The 18,820-nt window shown below is 46.5% G+C and overlaps 1 long non-coding RNA gene across 1 annotated transcript; it reads right to left on the minus strand.

The window, feature by feature from the left end:
- Positions 1 to 1,226: 1,226 nt before the first annotated feature.
- LOC127059284 (uncharacterized) lies at positions 1,227 to 12,538 on the minus strand. Its single transcript, XR_007776938.1, has 3 exons — positions 12,441 to 12,538; positions 4,878 to 12,294; positions 1,227 to 3,199 (listed from the first exon to the last, which is right to left on the minus strand). It is a non-coding gene; the product is annotated as an uncharacterized LOC127059284 (long non-coding RNA).
- Positions 12,539 to 18,820: the final 6,282 nt, after the last annotated feature.

The raw sequence follows: 18,820 nt of genomic DNA on the forward strand, positions 1-18,820 counted from the left end.
TAGACAGATGTCAGACTTGGGTAGTGAGTCTTGTGACAAGAGACCATCTGCATCTCAAACTGATTACCTGCTTTGAAAAGTGAATATAAAAAGTAGAGGTTTTGGGGTTTTTTAAACAAGATGTCTAAACTTCATTCCAGCTCTGGGACACCTATCCCTGAATGCTGGTGCTATTCAGCTTCTGTGACATTACTCACCCCTAATAGAAAAAGCAAGAGCTGGGTTGGTTTTTTTTTTTTCCTGTTTCACTGGACTACACCCAGTTGTAACCATATTTAACCTTCCTTTTTCTAGCTGCCAACACTGGGTGGCACTAAGTAACTCCTTCTGACATTTTACAAAATTGACTCTAAAACCTTGAATCACACTGATTTGGCTCCACTCTGTCTTGACAGCAAATGGTTTTGTTTGAGAAACTTTGGATCATATGGTTGTTGCATAGAAACATCTGACTTGCATGGCATGTTTTGTACTTCCCTGGTTTGTTAGGTTGTTAAAACTCTTATGAAACTCTGGCCTTACAGCCTGGTAAAGGTTCAATGTGCTGTTGGACTTGAAAGCCAAATTTCCTGTATTGAGTCAAGAATTTATGGAATACTTGAATAGATACACCTGAATATCCAATCTGTGCTTTATGAAAGAGGTTTAAATAAGTCTCACTAAAAGGCTGAGGTTGAAAGGCACCTCTGGAGATCACTTAGGCCAAGTCCTCTACTTGAGCAAGGTCAGCCAAAGCAGGGTTAACTAGGTGGTCCCCAAAGAGTTCCAGGAGCCTGTTGCCAGCCCCAGAGTTTTCTTGTGAGTCTGTCACCAGAGCCTGGACACTGCCATGTCTGCTGGCCAGCTACACTCTGTAAAAGTCCTGCTAAAATAAATCAGCTTTAAAAGAAGCATCCCTACAAACACGTGGCTGTCACCCCCACTGGCTGTGCCCACCCTACAAGCTCCCCAGCCACCAGCCTGTCATGGCTCCAGTGGGCTCTGGGAGATGCTGGTGCATACGGTGATGGAGGTGGCAAAAAATCAGGGCTCACTGCCATGTCCTGGTAACAAACATCACCATTGTTGTGCATGCACCTGTCCCTAAGAAGGTGTTTACATTCTAACAGACAGCAGATGGCATAACCTGATGGGCTCATAAAGATGTGTGTCCTGAAAGGAGGACACAGAATGCCACTTATGGTAGCTAAAAATGCTCAGTATGGAAATTAAGTGAGCAAGTCATGACAGACTCACCATGGCCATTCTGACAGCAGTGCGAGAGGTGCAGCTGAGGAAGAAGCTGCCCAGAGTGAGAGATGGTAACTGCTGAAGGTCCTTAATGTCTCCAAGCAGAAGAGCAGGCAGAGGGTGAGACCATCTGGTGGCTACATCAGAGCCAGGGCAGCAAGGACCATACATGAAGCAGTACCTGCAGTACCCCTTCCCTCTCCTGTGGCAGTGGGAAGGGGGTACGAGTAGAGCCGATGATGTCTGAAGAACAGCTTACTCACTGAAAAGCACAGTTTCTGGCTGACTGAACCTATCTGCCAATTGGTGTGCAATCATTCATCAGAATTAGCACCAAAAATTAGAAACATAAAAATGGCTTGCTTTGTTGGTTTGAGGTTCTTTTTACTTTTATTTTTTTTGAAGCTGATCTCAAAAGGAAACCTCAGCTGGAGCAAGGATTTACCCAACATGCTGTGTCTTCAGAGTGTGGCCAAACCACAGGACAGCCTGCAATGGGGCTCTCCTAATCCTCTTCCTCAGGGTAGAATTATTTACACTGTTTATTGGACCAGATAGAGCAGGAATACCAGCAGGACTAAACTGCCTGCCCCAGAGAGCAGGCCTGGGATCTGGTAGGTAGTGGACAAGAAAGTTGTTTCAGAGTAGCATTGGCTGCTGAGAGCCAGCCAACAAAAAGGAGGCTGATTTTGACAGCACAGCATGGCACTTGACTCCAGCTTAGCTTGGCCCTGTGTGTTGGGTCTATGGACCTAAGAGCAAACCAAAGTATTTGTAAGTTTGGTGGTTTTTTATTCCAGCATAAAATGCCCAGGAAGATGATGCTATAGGTCACCAGTACTGAATTCCATAGGGTGTGTAGCATGGCCTGGATTGAGGTATGAGAGCATTCAGAATAGCTGGAGGATGGAAAGGCTGGTGGGACCACGCTGGAGGAACATACTGAGGGAAATGAGACAGAGCTCATTCATGAGGCTTTTGCAAGTTGTCCCAGGGGTATCCATGCCCAGAGCAGCACTGCCTGGTGGCTGGAGGGAGCTGCTTGTCCTGGTCCAGAGGATAGCATAGGCATGTGCTGACCAACACCACGGGAGCAGTCAAGGATGAGGACCCAGAGTCAGCTGGGGAGCTGTGTCTGACCTTGTAGGCACATCTGACAGGCATAGCTACATCTCCAGCAAAGAAGAGATGGACTCCAGCCCTGGGTTTGTGCTCATTGTCTGCTGGGCTCTCTGCTAACTCTGAGCCTTTGGTGTGGATCATTCCAAGGAGCAGTTGCCAAGGTGAGTGTTCTCCTTGGGAAGCAAGCTCTAGGCACAGTGCCTGCAGTTCCAGGGGTGCCACTCTGCCCTGGCCTTTGTGCTGAGCAGTGTAGGCACAGCAAGGCACAGCCAGTCTCCTGCCTCTTTGTGCTCCATCTCCATGTGCCTCCGGTGCTGCCTGGCACACTGGGTGTGATATTGCTTCCAGGAAAGCTTTTTTAAAATATTTTCCATATGAGAAACATAAGGGATTTGAACTTGCATCCTGTGTGCTCTGAGGCTGTGTTGTAGGCAGTGGATTGCAGTGGGTGATTGCTTCTCTTCATAGACCTTGTGGCTGAGGACAAAGTTTCCTTGGGACTCTCCCTTTCCATTCCCGTGATGGGTTTGGGGTTGACCTGTATCATGATTTTTTAGCCTTTAGTTTGATTGCCAAACAGAAAATCAACTATTGGAAGATCTGCCTTGTCAAATAGACAAAGGCCCCGAGAGGCAGAAGCTTTTTGGAAAGAGGCCTTGGCTTTGCAGGGATCATGAGGATTTAGGCAGAATTCAGGCAGAAGATAAACCTCACTATCCAAGAGGATAACTTGAGGGAAGGGAGTTGCACAGGATTTTTCCATTGCTGTAGGAACCTTTGCTGTAATTCAGCTCGTGTTGATTAACCCTGGATGCTGGATTCTTAAAAAGTGATTAGTGAGATCACCCTGGAAATAGAAACAGATGTGCCATCTGTTACGCAGTGTATGGGGCTTAGAGGGAGGTTTTGCTGAAGCACTGAAAGAAAGGAGGAGATCCCAACACTGAAATGAGACATCACTCCTGTCACCTTCCTGTTTACCTCCCCAGAAGCTAAACACCCTGTGAACACATGAGCTGAACTGGTGGGATTCGCTGTCAGTGGACTGGAGCTGTAGTTCTGGCCATTAACTGGTTGAGAGATGAGCTATGGTGGCATCTCAGCCTTCAGGGGAAGATAGGGTATAGGATTTGGTGTCAGAGACACTCTCCAAACACCTGGAATCCCAAAGTGGGAAGTCTGGGCTTCAGTCTGAACTTGTGCTGGTGCTGCCGCAGAGCACCTTTCCCCTCAGTGAAATGTAAACTGGAAGTAGTTTTTTTTAATACTTCTATGGAGTTGTTCCTGTGCTGTATCCCTGCCCCAAAATGCTCTCCCTTCATCGTGTAGTGACTCACTGCAGGTCTCAAGGATTATCAGAAGCACTAAGCAGCTCGGAGACAGCAATTGCAATTATGCTTCTACAGCTGTGATTGTCCACAGCCGTGCTTTCTGTCTTCCTCCAGAGCAACGGAGGATTTTAAGGAATGGTGCAAGGCTGAAGAAGGCAATACATCCATATGTGCTTTCCTAAATCTAATCTGGCATCCTCCTGGCTGCCATAGCCTCTGGAGAGCAAAGTGCACATTTGTGCTGTTCATAGCACTGCTGCCTGATAACCAGTATCTGCTCTAATAGGGGAAGCACTGCAGCACCTGGGGAGAACGGGAGCGGGTTCCCTTTGATCTGCAGGGCACCTCTCTCAGCACAGCTGCACAGCCAGGTAGAAAACTGTCAGGATTCTTGTTTTCTGCTTCCTTTTTCTCAGACTAAATCTCAAGTCTCATACTCAAAAAGAGCCTCTGGCAGGGATCCATGTAAAAATAAAACAATATCACTACTATTTATTATTCATACACACTGTCTATTATTCATATTCAGGAGCAGAGAAGGGCCATTGCTTTATGACCATGCAATAAAACAGGTCACTGCTCCCCATGTGCTTTGAAGCCCATGACACGATTCAGTGGGGATAGAAAATGGGACTCCAGGCACATAAAAGGGATTGCTACAGTGGATCCCGTGGCAGAGACCAGACCTAAATACACAACACACCTACAAAACACAGGTACAGCTCCACACTGGAAAAGGAGCCCAGCATCCAGCTGCCTCCCTCAAGCAGAGGTGTTGCAAGGGAGGCTGAGCACTGCTTCACCAATACCTTTGGGGATCTGCTGAATGTGGAGCCTGCTGGCATTGCACTGGTTTTACCTGGGTAAATCCAGCTGCCCCTTAAAACAAATTACTTAACTGCCCTCCTGTTGCTCCTCTTGCCCCACCTCTACCCAGTATTACCTGCCCTTGTCTCTGGAGTCTCCACTGGGACCAAGGTGGGGCAGGTGATATCCCATAAGGAGGAGGGTGACCAGATGGATTCAGCATGCAGTTGTTCTTTACATTTCCAGAACATCATCTCAACCCCCACCAACACCCCCAGCTCCAGCATTTCATGGCCATCCCCATGGCTTGCTCCCCAGGATGCTGGGAGCAAGCATGGAATTTGGAATTCAGGAGGGTAGAGGGGACAGCCTGGAGAAGATACTCACCTTCTGGAGGCCAGGGCACGTCTAGGGGCAGGTCAAGAGCTGAGTCACCATCTCCTCCCAACACCACCTGTATGGTGAGGAGCCTGAGTAGACTCCACCAGCTCCATTCACTCCAACAGGAATTTGGGGACACAAATTCCTGTGAGCAAGAAGGGATCAGGTTTGCTCTCTGGTTTCCTATAGAGGCATTTTAGCCTCCCAGGGATTTAGGAGACAGGCAAGCACAGCACAGGGAGAAAGCAGGATGCTGTGGAAGCCTGTGGAGCCAGCAACCCCATCTCTTTTTCCTCCCAGCAGTGGCAGCAACCCTCTGCCTCCCATCCCAAATGGAGCTGCCCCCCAGAAAGCCCAGATGTCCTCAAGGATGACACGGCTCTTCCGGGCTCTCACTTGTTCATGCAGGGCTGATCCAAAAAAGATGTTGGCAGAAGATGTTACAGACCTTTCAAAATCCCTCTTCATACTCCAGCACTTCCTCCTCTCCATCCTCAGACAGGAATCACAGAGGTCTGGACCTCATTCCCCAGCCCTGGAGCCCTGGCAAGCAGAAGCCAGTGCCCAGCAGCAAGTCCTCCCAATTACTCCTTCTAAAAACACTTTCACCAAAGAGTTAAGACTACAAAATGTCCTCTCTGAGCACCTGTACCATGCACAAGGATCACACACCCACTGCCCAGGGAGAGGATGGGGTCCAGACTCCTCCTGGAAGCCCTAATGGGTGAGGGGAGAAGGGATGTTATCAGGAAGGGCAATGGTTATCCTCAGAAAAAAGTCACATAATATAAATCTTTTTGTCCCTCTAAAGCCATGGAAACAAAAAGACATTGTTGCTCTCTATTTCCATGGAGCTTTCATCAGAAAAATGGAAAGCATGTTTAAAAAATAGGAAGAAGGATGTGGGGAGCCTTACCAAAGGTGTCTGAAATCTCTGAGCATGCCTGCCTGGCTGTGTTAGCGCTGCTGGACCCTGCGCCGTGGAGCTCAGCGATGCTCAGGGGACAAGGCAGTGCACCCACAAGGGGTTTTTTCCCAGTCAGCCTTCACACAGCTGGAGCAAGGACACAGGAGGAAGTGCTGGTGGTCCTGAATGTTTTGTTTGAGCAGCTGAAAGGAGGGATGTTTTCTCCCATGGTTTATTGGAAAAGCAGAGTAGTGTGGCTGCCAACACAGAGACAAGGTCCCCACTCGGTGGTGAAGGCCTGCGCTCAAGGGCGCGCTGGAGCACACTCTGACAGGGCAGCCCAGCCTCCCCTGGGACAGACACCACTCAGTGCTGGACCTACAACCACCCACAACCATCCTCACACTGCCCCTTGGGCCTGCCTGCCCTAATAACTCAGTAGTAACTCCCCTCTCCACCCAAGCCTAACCACACATTTTTCCCAAGTGTTTAGCAAATGTAACCTCTGTGTTTCATACCTTTCACTCATTGATCAAGCTGATGTGTTTCTCTTTTGGACAAATAGTCATTACATCTGAAAGTTTATGGCTTGGCTTTGAAGTTAATGTTCTCTGAGATGAAGGAGAAAGTTCACACTTCTTCTATTGCTTCCAGCCCTTCTGGCTGCAGACCAGATAAGAGAGTGATGCCTTCAATTTACAAGTGATGACTATTTTTTCAGGCAGAAAAGCTGAAAGACTTCTTAATGTAATAATGGCTTGAATATTGCTATAGTGCTCAGCAAAATGCTAGAAAAGGAGGGAAGTGAGTCCATGAAACATATGGACACCTCAGACTGGTTATTTCTCTATTTACAGTCTCATTTTCATCTGAGGCTGCATTTCCCTTCCTCCACTCTTGCTGTTGCAGCCACTCTGACTTTGTTTGTCCACAAGCTGTCATTTTCTGCCAGCAACCTTCCTGTGTGGAAGAACAGCCTTCACAGTCAAAAAGTTTTCTCCTGCTTAACATTAAGAGGTCTCTCCCTCTAATTCTCCTTGAATAGGTAAAGAAAATGCAGATTTACGGCGCACTCCATTAACAGCCATGACCGAGTGTTTAAATTGGAGGGTGTTAAGGCATCCAGTTCCTTCACACTTATTTGGAAATTGCAGCCTTGGTGTGACCTTTTCAAGCCTCCTACTTCTCCTCCTTCCTACTGCAGCATCAGCTCCTCCAGCCTTCACTGGAAGAAAGATTTTAGAAGCTTTTAGGAGCAACGTGCACAGAATGCCTGGAGCACGACTGTCACTACCTGCAAGCTGCAGGGACAGTAAGCAAGGGACTTTGGAGAGGGCTTGCGTTTCCCAGAGATCCATCAAGCCGGCTTTGGGAAGTCTCTAAAGATGGCAGAGCCACCACTTGAGTAGAGGTGCCTGTGCTTGCCCATGTCCTGCTCCCCTGCCCACCATATCCCTCTAGACCTCTTCACTCAGACGTGGCTTTTCCATTTGACCCCACCAGTCATAGGACTAGACAAAAAAGGAGATGCCAGGAAGACCTATGTGTACCTCTCAGCTGGGGCTATCTGAGCTGTGAAATGTAGCGCTGACAAGAACTCCTGCAGAGCATGCACAGTATTGCCAGTATTTTGATACTGCTAATGAGTAGATGCTTGTGTAAATAAAATACCTTCTGATGTGTGATTTACAAAACATCAAGATTTTCAGTAATTTAGGATTGAATTACACCCTGTTGTAGCACATAAGGGGAAGGATTAGGGCACTGCAGCTCACAGCTGGGCAGCTAAACCCACTTTTCCTGTTCAATTGTCTGCCTTCTATCTGTTTCTCTTTAATATGCAGCTGAAATTCAGCTGAAAGGCATCAGCCATGCTCAGATCAGTTAGGTACCACTGGATGAATGCTTGTGCTCTTTGTAAAGTGAAATTTGGCACCTGACTGGAGGGACCACAAGCCCCCCAGCAAATCCTGGAGGCCTCCCTATTGTTGGGTGGGGTGCTGCTGAGAATTGGCAGCCGAGCAGCACAAGGCTCTCAAGCCTCCCTGGCACAACCACAAGGACCGGTCAGAAAATCCCTCCAGGAGGTGATGAAAAGCCCCAGGGTGCCACCAGCATCCCCCACACCAGCCAACAGAGCCCCTCCAACACTACAGACCTGCAGCATCCTTTGCTACATGTAGTAGTTCTCTTTTGTTGACATCTGTGCTGCTCATTTATTTGCCTCTGTCATCATGACCGAGTGATGGGATGGGCTCTGCAGGATTTCTGTTGATCCTCCTCCATGTCTTGGCATTGGGATCTGGCTCACTGACCACTCAAGAAACTTCCCTTTCCTTTATTTCACTCTATTTCATCCTTTGATGTAATGCTAAATAAAATCTACTTATTGTTAACCACACCTCACAACAGCAGTGGTTATGTTTGTTGCTGGTTTAGTTTCCAAGTAATTTAAATAAACAACTGAGCCATGAGGAGAAACTACAAAACATCCTTTTCCCCTGGACATCATGACATGGCAGGCCATTAAAATTTCTTTAGCACAGCAAACTTTGAGTCTTAAAATACATACCTTGGTTTGTCAAATGGGATAATTATTAACATTTTCAACTATCCAGCTAATGAGTTCCTGTGTTGCAGTGAATGTGGTGTTGTATGGTGTTTCTCACACTAATTTCTTGGGAATTCTGGGTCTGTAATTTGGTGCAGTCCTCACAGCAGGAATGTGTTTCATCTTCTAAGGTGACGTCAGCCACTCTTGTCCTGGCATTAAAAGTCAGCCAGTGTCCCTTCCAGCTTTCCCAGACAATCAGCAGCCAGAAAATCACTGTTGTGCTTGGGAACACCAGTGTTAGGAAGTGTGAAGGTGGTTGTCTTGCTTCTGGTGTCAGGGCTACCCTCTGGGAACCAGCCCCAGTGCAACACCCCCTCTATTTCAGTGAATGCCCAATCTTTCCTCCAGGAGCACCTACAAGTGTTTGGCAGTGCCACACTGGGGACACGATGGATAGATCTCCCCCCAGGAGAACCTGGGGATTGGAAGTCACTTTAGGGTCTTTAATGCTTTTCTCTCCTACCCCTGGGGAAGGCAGGGCCAGTGGGAGGGGGCTGGGTACCAGCAGCACTGGAGCATCCCTGGGGCTACCAGGGGCACCAGGACACCCCGTGCCGTGGCCCTGCTCTGTTTTTATGGTGCTGCCTGCTCACTTCCATTTTCAGAGGGTGGCATGGCTGAAAGTGAAGCCATGCACCCCTCGGGGGAGACATTCTGGAGAACACCAGCCTGTTCCCCAACTCCACCGCAGAGCAATATTGTTTCACCACAAAAAAATCTCACTGGCCAACACACAGCAGGTCTGGAGCAGCCCCTGTGAAGCACCAGGCTCTGCATCCCATTAGGGCTGCCTGGAGGAAGCTGGACAGGATTTTTATTAAATCAAGCTCAGTCAATGCTTAAAGAAGGGCTTTTTTTGAATTACGAGCTGAACCTCATGTTTGGTGCCCTGCCAAGCTCAGGATAGTGCGAGGAAGAAAAGGAGATGTATTTTTGGACTCCATGTCTGCTAACAGGCTGTTAGATAAAATTAAAGAGGCTGTTTGTAAAGAATCCACTGGTGCTGGAGCAGATGTGGAGGCCCGAGTTTATGACAAGATATATTTCTGGTGTTGGCACGAACAATCAATTTCATTCAGGACTATCCTCATGCTGTAATGATTTGTTGGTTTGGGGTTGATTTCTTTTTTATTTATTTCATTATTTTAACTGAAACTGGCACAATGCCCTCATTACTTGTGATAAACTTGTTTGTTTACTTATGTCGTGGTAACCGGAGAGCTGGACTCAGGCTCTGCTTCCTTGGATGCTGGTTGTTTCCCACCAGAGCACTTGGAGCTGTCTGACACTGGCACTGTGTTTTAAAAATACACTGCCTTCCTCAGCCTTGCAGGCAGCAAGGGCATTGCTGTGTTGTACAAGAAAAATCAAGTGAAGGCACATTGTCATTAATTATGTATGGTTTGGGTTTTTCCTGCCTTGCTGTTCCTCTTTGGACCCTACACTGAGTCCTGACTTCCTTATGGCACAGATAAAAACTTGAAAGAGAGAAGCCCAACACGATTGCTGTGATCTAAATCTACAGCAGGGCATTGCATATGGAAGGCATAATATTTGATGGTAAATTTTTGTTTGACATTATAGTAGAAGTTAAGGGAAAAGGTGTCATCCTTGGCCTAGGGTTTCATAAGTGCCACAGGCAGATGGGCTCTTTTAAACCTTCCCCTCCTCTTCTAAAAGGAGAAACTCACAATCTGGACTCAAGCAAACCTTAAAGTCATAAAATTCCAGGTTCCAATAAATCTTTGTTTTACAAAAACACATCGAGCATATATCAAAACAGAAACTGTAAAAGGAATTAAACATGTGTGTGTCACATACTCTGCTGGATGCTCCGTAATAGTTTTGCAGGATCAGTGGAATAACGAGGTGCAGTTTTGCTCTGGGAAGTTTTGGCACCTCCCTGCAGAGCTGTTGGGCTGCCCAGGGCGCCCACCTGGAACGTGAGCAAGCACCAGGGGAAGGGGTGGCAGCTCCACTCCCACGTCCTCTCCCTTCTTTCCCAGTGCAGACAAGCTGGGCTATAGCTGTATCCCCACTGGTCCTGGGCATCACAACACCTTCCCTTTGGGGGCCCAGCAAAGTGGGGACCTGCTCCTCCAGCCCCAGCAAGTGGCAAGGCCATGGCAAACAACAGTGCTGCAAGTCCAAGGGAGGGAGAAGTAAAATGAAATCTGGGAGGGGGATTTGCCTGCCTGTTCCTGTAAAGTGGAAGAGCAAAGCAAAAATGAAAGGAACTGGGATCACGCTGCAGAGACACAGATTTTAACAAGCTCCTTTTCAGGGCTTTAAAAGATTACGCATGTGACGTAATCTTGACATTTCCTGGCTGACTGGTGATTTCCTCGGATCAAATACCCGGAATGCTGGGGACTTGTCACCACCTCGTGCAGCTCCTATTACTTGCAGCACCCCGGGGGACACAAAAGGAGTGAGGCACAGGGTTCTGGGTCAGGGAGCAGGACCTGCACCCCCCTCCCTGTGCTCCCTCTCACCCTGGCTGGGTGAGACATGGAGCACACACCTTCCCTTTTAGAAATTCTCCTTAACTTTGAGGGTTGAGGTTTAAGGGTCCTGGTCACGGGTCCTGCACCCAGAAGCCTTGGCAGAGAGACTAAAGCCTGTGAGAACCCTGGCAGGGACAGACCCTCAGACCTTGTGACAATATATAACCTATTTCTTTCAATCTGTTGTAGATGACAATTTTATAAAATTCCAAGTGACTTGCTGGAGTAGTCAAAACCAAGACCAAAAGCCAGCAAAGCCCTGTAAATTTTGGAAATCTTCTTATGAAGATTCATCACATTTCTGCTGGTAGTGTGCTGAAACTTGAAAGTTGTGGGGAGCGAGAAAACAAATGCAGCAAAACATTTATTAGCATTTTGTCAAGCATTGGGACAGGCTTCCTAGGGAAGCGGTAGAGCTGCCAAACCTGGAGGCTGCAACCAGAGCAGGGACCAAGAAAGGCACAGCGGCAAACCCCCATCCTGACTTAAGATCCTCTCACCTCTGCTGTAGAAGGAAAAAAACCACAAACTCTTCCCAGATTTTTTTTTATCTGGATTTCCAAAGAGTGTCTAAATTTGAGTTGCTCAGGAGCTCTCTGTTATTAATTACCCTAAAACAGGTACAACCAAAGGCAAGCAAAGAAGCAACTGTCTGGGAAGCACTCATGCCATGACCAAAGACTGCAGGCAGCTCTTCCCCACCAGGGAGCAACTGGCAAATCAAGTCAGCTGGAGGCTGCAGGGCATCAGGGTGGTGGGAGCTGCAGGGGTCACCCTTCTGCTCCTGACCAGCAGTTTCAGGCTGGCAGTGCCTTTTGCTGTGTGTAAACAGGGAAGCTGCAGCTGAGAGGTTAATGCAATTCCCCTCTTAAAAAGTCTTTAGAAAGGGCATTTAAAAGAGTATCACCAACTAGTTTAGTGCAGCACCAGCTTGGCTTTAGTAGTATTTAAAAAATTATTCTTAATATTAAAAGGAAAAATATTTTGTTATGATTTCCATGCAAATAGTGTAAATAATTGAGAGAGGATGTTGCAACCCTTCCAGCACAGCCCTGCACAGCAGAAAGAGAAAGTGAAACAAAGTGCAAGCTGGAAAGCCCCCAGGAGGGCAGGGAGACAAGGCCAGGAGGAGTCTTTGGCAGGGCTCCTGCCTGCCCAGTGCCTGCCCCAGGCTCCCAGTCCCAGGCAAAGTCTGGGCAGAAGGTTACAGCAAGGATTAGTTAAGCAGCATGGGTTGGTTTTGGTTTTTAGCTTAAATATATCCCATACTCCAGCTTTTATACTCACATGGAGATACATGGTGTGATTTTCAGGCTTGGGTCACTTCAATTTTATTATTGCAGGTGGCCCAAATAAACTTTCCCGAGGTTTTTCTTGTATGTTTTCTAAAGAGAACTGTAAAATGAACAGTTAAGAGGTTTGTTGGAGCTTTTGAATAAGGATGGGGAGCAGCTTCCCCATCAGTTTTACAATTACGCACTCTGCCTCAACCCTGACATTAAATGCATCATCCCAATGCCAAAAATATCAACAGTACTTACCTGACAGATGCAGATATTCAGATGCACAAAACAACTGTTTATTACAGGCATTTCAGGCAATTTGAATTGTGTCATGCATCCCCCTTTCCACCTTTCTTTCCTCCGTTTTGCTTCACTAAAAACCTCCACAAAGCACATGCACGTAATTTGCTTCACACAAACAACCTCCCAAGGTTAATTTATAACTAATTAACTTGAGGAGCTCAACACCTTTGCAAAGGCTGGTGTGAACACTCAAAATCTATAGCTGGAAATCAAATACAGGTAAATCTCTGATTAAAAAAATAAATAAGGAACAGGATTAATAATCCTTTGGTGTTTGGCATCCAAATCAACGGAAAAGGGAGCAAGGCTAATGACCACACACCCCTTTTAGGAGCAGAGCTACACACTGTGCAGCACACTAGGTTCCCCCTGAAGCATTTGTAAAAGTCTTCTGCGGGACAAAGGAGTCGTCCTAACTTTTATGCAGAAAAATAGGAAAATAGGGAGTTGCCTCTGCAAAAGTCATGGACCAGTGACTAGGCACAGGGGTTATCAACTTGAACTCAAGTTTTGAGAGCACTGAATAGAGAAAAGTCCATAAAGAATACCCAGTTTGCAAGTTTACCTTTGAAAAACCACCTGTGGAGCCTTCTCTGGCCTTTTGGGCTTTTTCGTGAAATCCAGGAGGTCTCAGTGATGAGAGATTTCTGCACGCTGTGGGCACGAGCCACTGCTCGGAGCAGTGCTCTGGAACGCTCTGTCTCCTTGTTTATATTTCAGTGCTACGCGTGATTAATCCTCCATTTCATTCATTGTCTTTTTACTTCTCTGCTACTGGGAACAGTAAATAAGAGGGAAGCTGTAACAAGAGCCTCCCTTTTATTCAGAGACCTTCTGTTTCCTGCAGGCTGGTGGCTTCGAAAAAAATCACAGCTCCATTGTGCTCCAAAGTCATACTGAATGATTCAGATGGAAAGAAAAACCCACGTCAGAAGGAACAGGGGACTCAAAGACGAGTGTCAAGGCCAGCAGAGCAGGGACATGGATCCCAGGCAGCAGCACGTCCTGAGAATGTTGCACCCTGTGACAGCAGCAACATTATGGTTTACCCCTCTGCACCGGGGGTGTGTGGAAGACAAGGGCGGCTCCCGGTATTGGGGGTGTCCCTGAGCACCCCCGGCCCCACGGGACTGGCATCCTTTGCCTGGGGGTGGTGGGGCAGCAGGAAAATGCTCCTGTCCTACCTGGAGGATACAGATCCAACTCCCAGCAGCTGGGGGAGGTGAACTCACTCCGTCCCTCCTGGAGCAGGGCTGCCAGCAGTGGAGGTCAGGCAGGGCAGGAGGAAGGGACAGGGTCACCGGTGGCAGAGGCAGGCAGGCAGGCAGAGCCCGGGGGCTCCTGTGCGGAAGCAGAGCATGCAGTGATAGAGACAGTGTTGCCATCACCGAACATCTGGTGCGAATGCTCCCCAAAAATAGATCGCTTCCTTCTTCCACCTCAAAGGAAACAGCGTTGGAAGGAGACTCAGATACAGCAGGGCTGGAGCAAGGTGGGGTCTCGTTCACCGTCAGCCTCCCACTGGGAGCCACTTAAACATTCCGGGGTGTGACTCTGGGACCAGACATCAGTCTCAGGATTAGCCCTGTGAAACGCCCCGACGACCCACGTGGGCGCTGAGCCTCTCAACGCCCTGGAGCAGAAACCCACCAGCACTTTCCATCAGTGTCCGGTATTGCAAAACCAATCCCTCTCTTCCCGAAAGCTGCTCCGGTGCCGAGGGGCTCAGGCTGTGATCAGCCCTCACCTGCATTTTCCCGTACCAGTTTTACATTACAGCACAGCTTCACAGCATCTTCCTTATTGGCAGGCGTCAGGACAAATGTGTGTCAACAAATCTGAAGCGAGCAAAGTGCCGCTGCAGTCAAGTCTGATAATAAAACATGAGTCACTGTTCTTCAGTCATTTACCAGTGCACGTCTTGCAAGAAAGTTCTCTCTTCTAGGAATCACCACCACACGAATTTGAGAGTTGTTTTAAAGAGCACCCTGATTTCACTTTCAGCTGGGTGGCTGAGTTTTCAGAGGGCTGGTTCCCGCTATCCCTACTTGCAGCCCACCGCCCCGTGCTCCCTCTGCGTCTTTGTTTCAAAGCCAAGCATGAGGCACCCAGCCCTGGCGTGACCTGATGCTCTTCCCAGATTTCACACTCCGTCTCCCCAACACCAGGAGTGAACTGGCAGCAAGAAGGTGGCTGCTGGGACTGACCCCCCAGTTGCCATCGATGCCCCCCACGCCACCTGTAGCGCTGCTGGAGAGTGTTCAGGGGATGCACATTTTTCCCCCGGGATGGGATGAGGAAGAGCATGTTCAACCCCAGCATATTGGCAAGGAGACTTCTTCTCATAAAGATATTATTTTCATTGTTTTCCTACATCTCAGTTTGGGAAGGAGCAGGAGGGGTCAGGAATGTCATCCCAGACATTTCTCCAAAACTGTTTTTATCCTTGGTAACAAATGCCCCTGTCAAACACAGCAGCATGCATCCTCAGTTTCCCCTCCATAAGCCTGATTTTTTGAATGGCTTCTTGGAAAAAGCATTTACATGGTGACCTCTTGCTGCTGTAAGATGTGCAGGGAGATGGGTCCTTTCCAGGCATTCAAGCCGTAGTGCTTGGTCCTTCCTGTTTTTACTGAGGAACTTTTGGGAGGTCAGAAATACATGAATTGAGCTTTTGCTGCCTTAATAGGTGAAAGGCTGCTGGAAGCACGTGGATAAACTTCCTCTGTGCCAAATGACCGTCAATTAAGTCAAACACTTTTTAACAATAGAGGCAAAATTTTAAAAGGTGTAGTTAAAAAAAACCCCCACATTTGCCTGTCTGTCCTCCTTGCTCCATGCTGCTCTGCCTCTTGCTGCCTAGCTTGATCTCGAGCACTCCTGCTGCAGAGAAGGAGCTTCTGATGTGGCAAACAGGTAGACTAAGCTAATTTATCACTCAAGTCTTTTATTCCATCACAGAGTGGCAAAAGGGAAGGCTCGTCTCTCTTGTGGGTCACCTCTAATAGCAATTGCTACAGCAAGATGGATTTCAAAATTAGGTGCTCTTGAAGCAGAAGCCACACTGTATTTTTCAACAGCACAAAGCAGCCGTAAGAGGAATCTGACCTTCATTCTTCATAATAAATTCACTGGGGAAAAAAAAAATCCATCTTTGTTTTTCAGCTTGAAGTACTGTCAAAAGAAAAGCCAGGGCACACAAAACATTTACAAAATAAAAATACAATACAACTTCAGCAAAATGATAAAAAAATCAGGGATTTACTTTTCCTGCTTTTTCTTATTTAAACATTAGAATACACTCTGACTGCTTGCCTGCAAGTACATTGTTTTGAAATAAAGGCTGGTGTTAAAGTGGATCTATACTAGGCTAAATTAAGACCACCTCAAAGTGGTTTTCAGATGTAGAGTGCAATCCAGTAGCTAAGTCTGGGGAAAAGTTTATCGATACACACCCACATTTAGGCACTCCATTGGACTCAGCATGTTTGTAAAATGTCTCTGAATGTATTTCAGGTGCTAAAATAATGTCTCTTGCAGCCTGCCAAAGGAAAATGTCACAGTTATTTTCTGCTAAAGTGCCCCAAAAAGATGTGATCTGCAGACAAGTACAGACTCGTAAGCTAAAGAATATAATGGAGAAATGCTTGAAAATATTTGGCATTTTACTGTTATTAATAAAATGATTGGTACATTTGAGTCCTAAAAGCCTGTAGCTGGTCAGCTGTCACTGGCACAGCCTGGAAATGGTGAAAATTAATTGTCTCCTGTATTAAACACTATCTTTGTATTTTGCCATGTCTCCATTACAGACTCTGTATTGAATAACTCATTATAACCCAACGCAGCACATTGCCTTTATTCCTTTAATCTCCTGTCAGGCATAGCTGGGAAGGCAGAATGGGAATGTGTATTCTAACCAGCAGGTCTAACCCTTAGGCTAGCAAGAATTAGGAGAGGTTTTTTCCAAGCTCGGCTTGTCCCCCATCCAGAGAACCTAATGCTGTGGCTGCAGTCCACCTGGCTCCTCTTCTGGAGGAGTCACTCAAATCCATCTTCCCACTTTCCAGCAAGCCTAGACCCAGCTGTTACTCAGCCTTTTCTTTCCAGGATGGGCTGGTTACAGGGATAAAAGCAGCTGTAAAGAGGCTGTGTCAGCAGTGCCCTAATTAAGCTGCAGAAATCAGCCACTTCACACCCCTTAGTTCAGGTTTCCAGGGGCCCGTTTGCCTGGACAGAAACATTTTGTTAAATAAGCTCAGCTTTTTGCTAGAGCTGGTGTGACCACTGAAGCTCGGCAGGAGGGATGAACACTGTCCATACATTTAGTTAAACCAGCTTAAAATTACAGAGCATATCTAGCATATCTAGGCAGCTGCAACTGCAGCTCCTTTCAGTACCAATTCGAGATAAACAACCATAAACATCAGTCTGGCTTCATTTGGCATTCAAGGTATCATAACTCCCACATATTAACATTCAAGTTCTCTCCAGACCAATCAATATTTTGTTGTTGTTTAGAAAAGGAAAAGCCTTTTCTTGACCTCTGCAACAAGCATTTACGTGAAGGTTAAAGCCCGAGGAGATGCTTTTTGATAGTGATGTCAAGGCTGTCAGCTCCCCTGTAGGGAACCACCACCTAAACAGTTGCAATTTCACTGCTCATTATCCCTCTTCTACAGCAAGCACCCACTTCTAAAGATCAAGGGGAGGCAGGTTCAAGCTGAAGTGTCAGCAGTAACTGACCTCTGACCAAGTAATCTTGGCGTGGCCAAGTCTGACCTATGGGTGAGGACGCTGTGTTGACCAAGAGGATTATTTAACCACTGGAGCTTGCAGGGGAGCACAGCTGCAGAACAGGGAGGTCCTTTCCAGCAACAACCCTCAGCAGCTCTTCCTTAAAAAGGGCAATTAATCTCCCTATGGCAGTCCTCTTCACCCAAGAACACTTCCACTGTTTCAGAACAGTTTTATAGCAGACACAAGCAAAGGCTTTGCTCCCAATATCCATGTGCTGGCTCAGCTGAATTACAGGCACCTTCCGAGTGTGCCGCATGAGAAAACCAAGCTGCTCTGGAAGAGCTGGGAAGGCTTTGGAGTATCTCCCACCCAACACTGGTCTCTGCAGTGAGATACAGGGGGTTGTTCTGCTTAGTAAGCAGCACTGATAATCACATTACCTACCCTCTTCAGCTTCGAGCACACTCTGTTCGTTACCAGTGTGCTAAAGGCGAGGCAAAGGCCGTGCCTGGCTGCCGGGAAAGCGCTCGCTACTCCTCTTTTAAGTTCAGCTGAATCCTCTAGGTTACTTCTGTCAACATCAAGCACCGAGAACAAAGGCACAAGGTTATGGGCATCTCATTAAGTATGCTTGTTCCAAGAACAAGAAATGTGTCTACTTTCCTCTGATGACCTGGGGAAACAAAAAAACCCTTCAGCACAGAAAATTTATTTGCCATCAGTTACGAGCATTTGAATGTGTAATATCCAGTTTAAGGAGACAAAAAAAGTCTGTCCGTCCTGCCCTTTCTATATCGAGACCTTGCAAACAGCATCATTCTTCTGCTTGAAACAGAAAGCAGGGATGTACACATCTGGGAACACCAATACACACAAAAAGCCCCAAATCCTTAGGGTATTAAGTGAGCCATTTAACTAAGTATTTAAAACCTCTGCAATTATTAGTTTATTAGTATCATCCAGGATTTCAGATGTTCAATATTTCTCCTGAAGTTATACATAAATGCAAATTGAAATAAGAATCTGAAAGTCAAAATTGTATAACAAAACAATACTCCATCACAAAAGCGTGTAAAATTACAAGAATGCTTTTTTTTTGTTTGTTTTTAAACACTGGCACTTAAGAGAACCATAATTTTGTAACCACAAAATTTCCGAATTGTCCCCCAAACTGGTAAGCAGGTATATGTGAAAATAGTTACAGCTGCCAGCACTTGAAGTTTTACTAAATATGCAAAAAACCCCTTAGCTTTGGTTTTGGAAGAGAACTGTATTTGACCAAATTAGACATTGTTGGTATACCATAAACATTTAACTTTTTAATGCAAAATTTAATAAAATGTACTTTTCCATACAACTATATTTAACTTAAAAATGGGCAAACATCAAGAGTGCGGTATAAAACCTAACAGGAAAAATACATCTTATCTCATTTTCAATTTGAGACAATATACAACTTTGTTTAAAGGGCTAAAACTAGAATTTCAAGAATACAAATATGAATTTACATAGATTTAACAAATAATAATGGTACCATTTATAGAAATCTTAGAAAGAAAAATCATTTCTTGTGGGCCCTTTGCTACCAGGAGTCT

Source organism: Serinus canaria, chromosome 1 (assembly GCF_022539315.1).
Source record: "Serinus canaria isolate serCan28SL12 chromosome 1, serCan2020, whole genome shotgun sequence".
In the NCBI taxonomy this organism is placed as follows: domain Eukaryota; kingdom Metazoa; phylum Chordata; class Aves; order Passeriformes; family Fringillidae; genus Serinus; species Serinus canaria.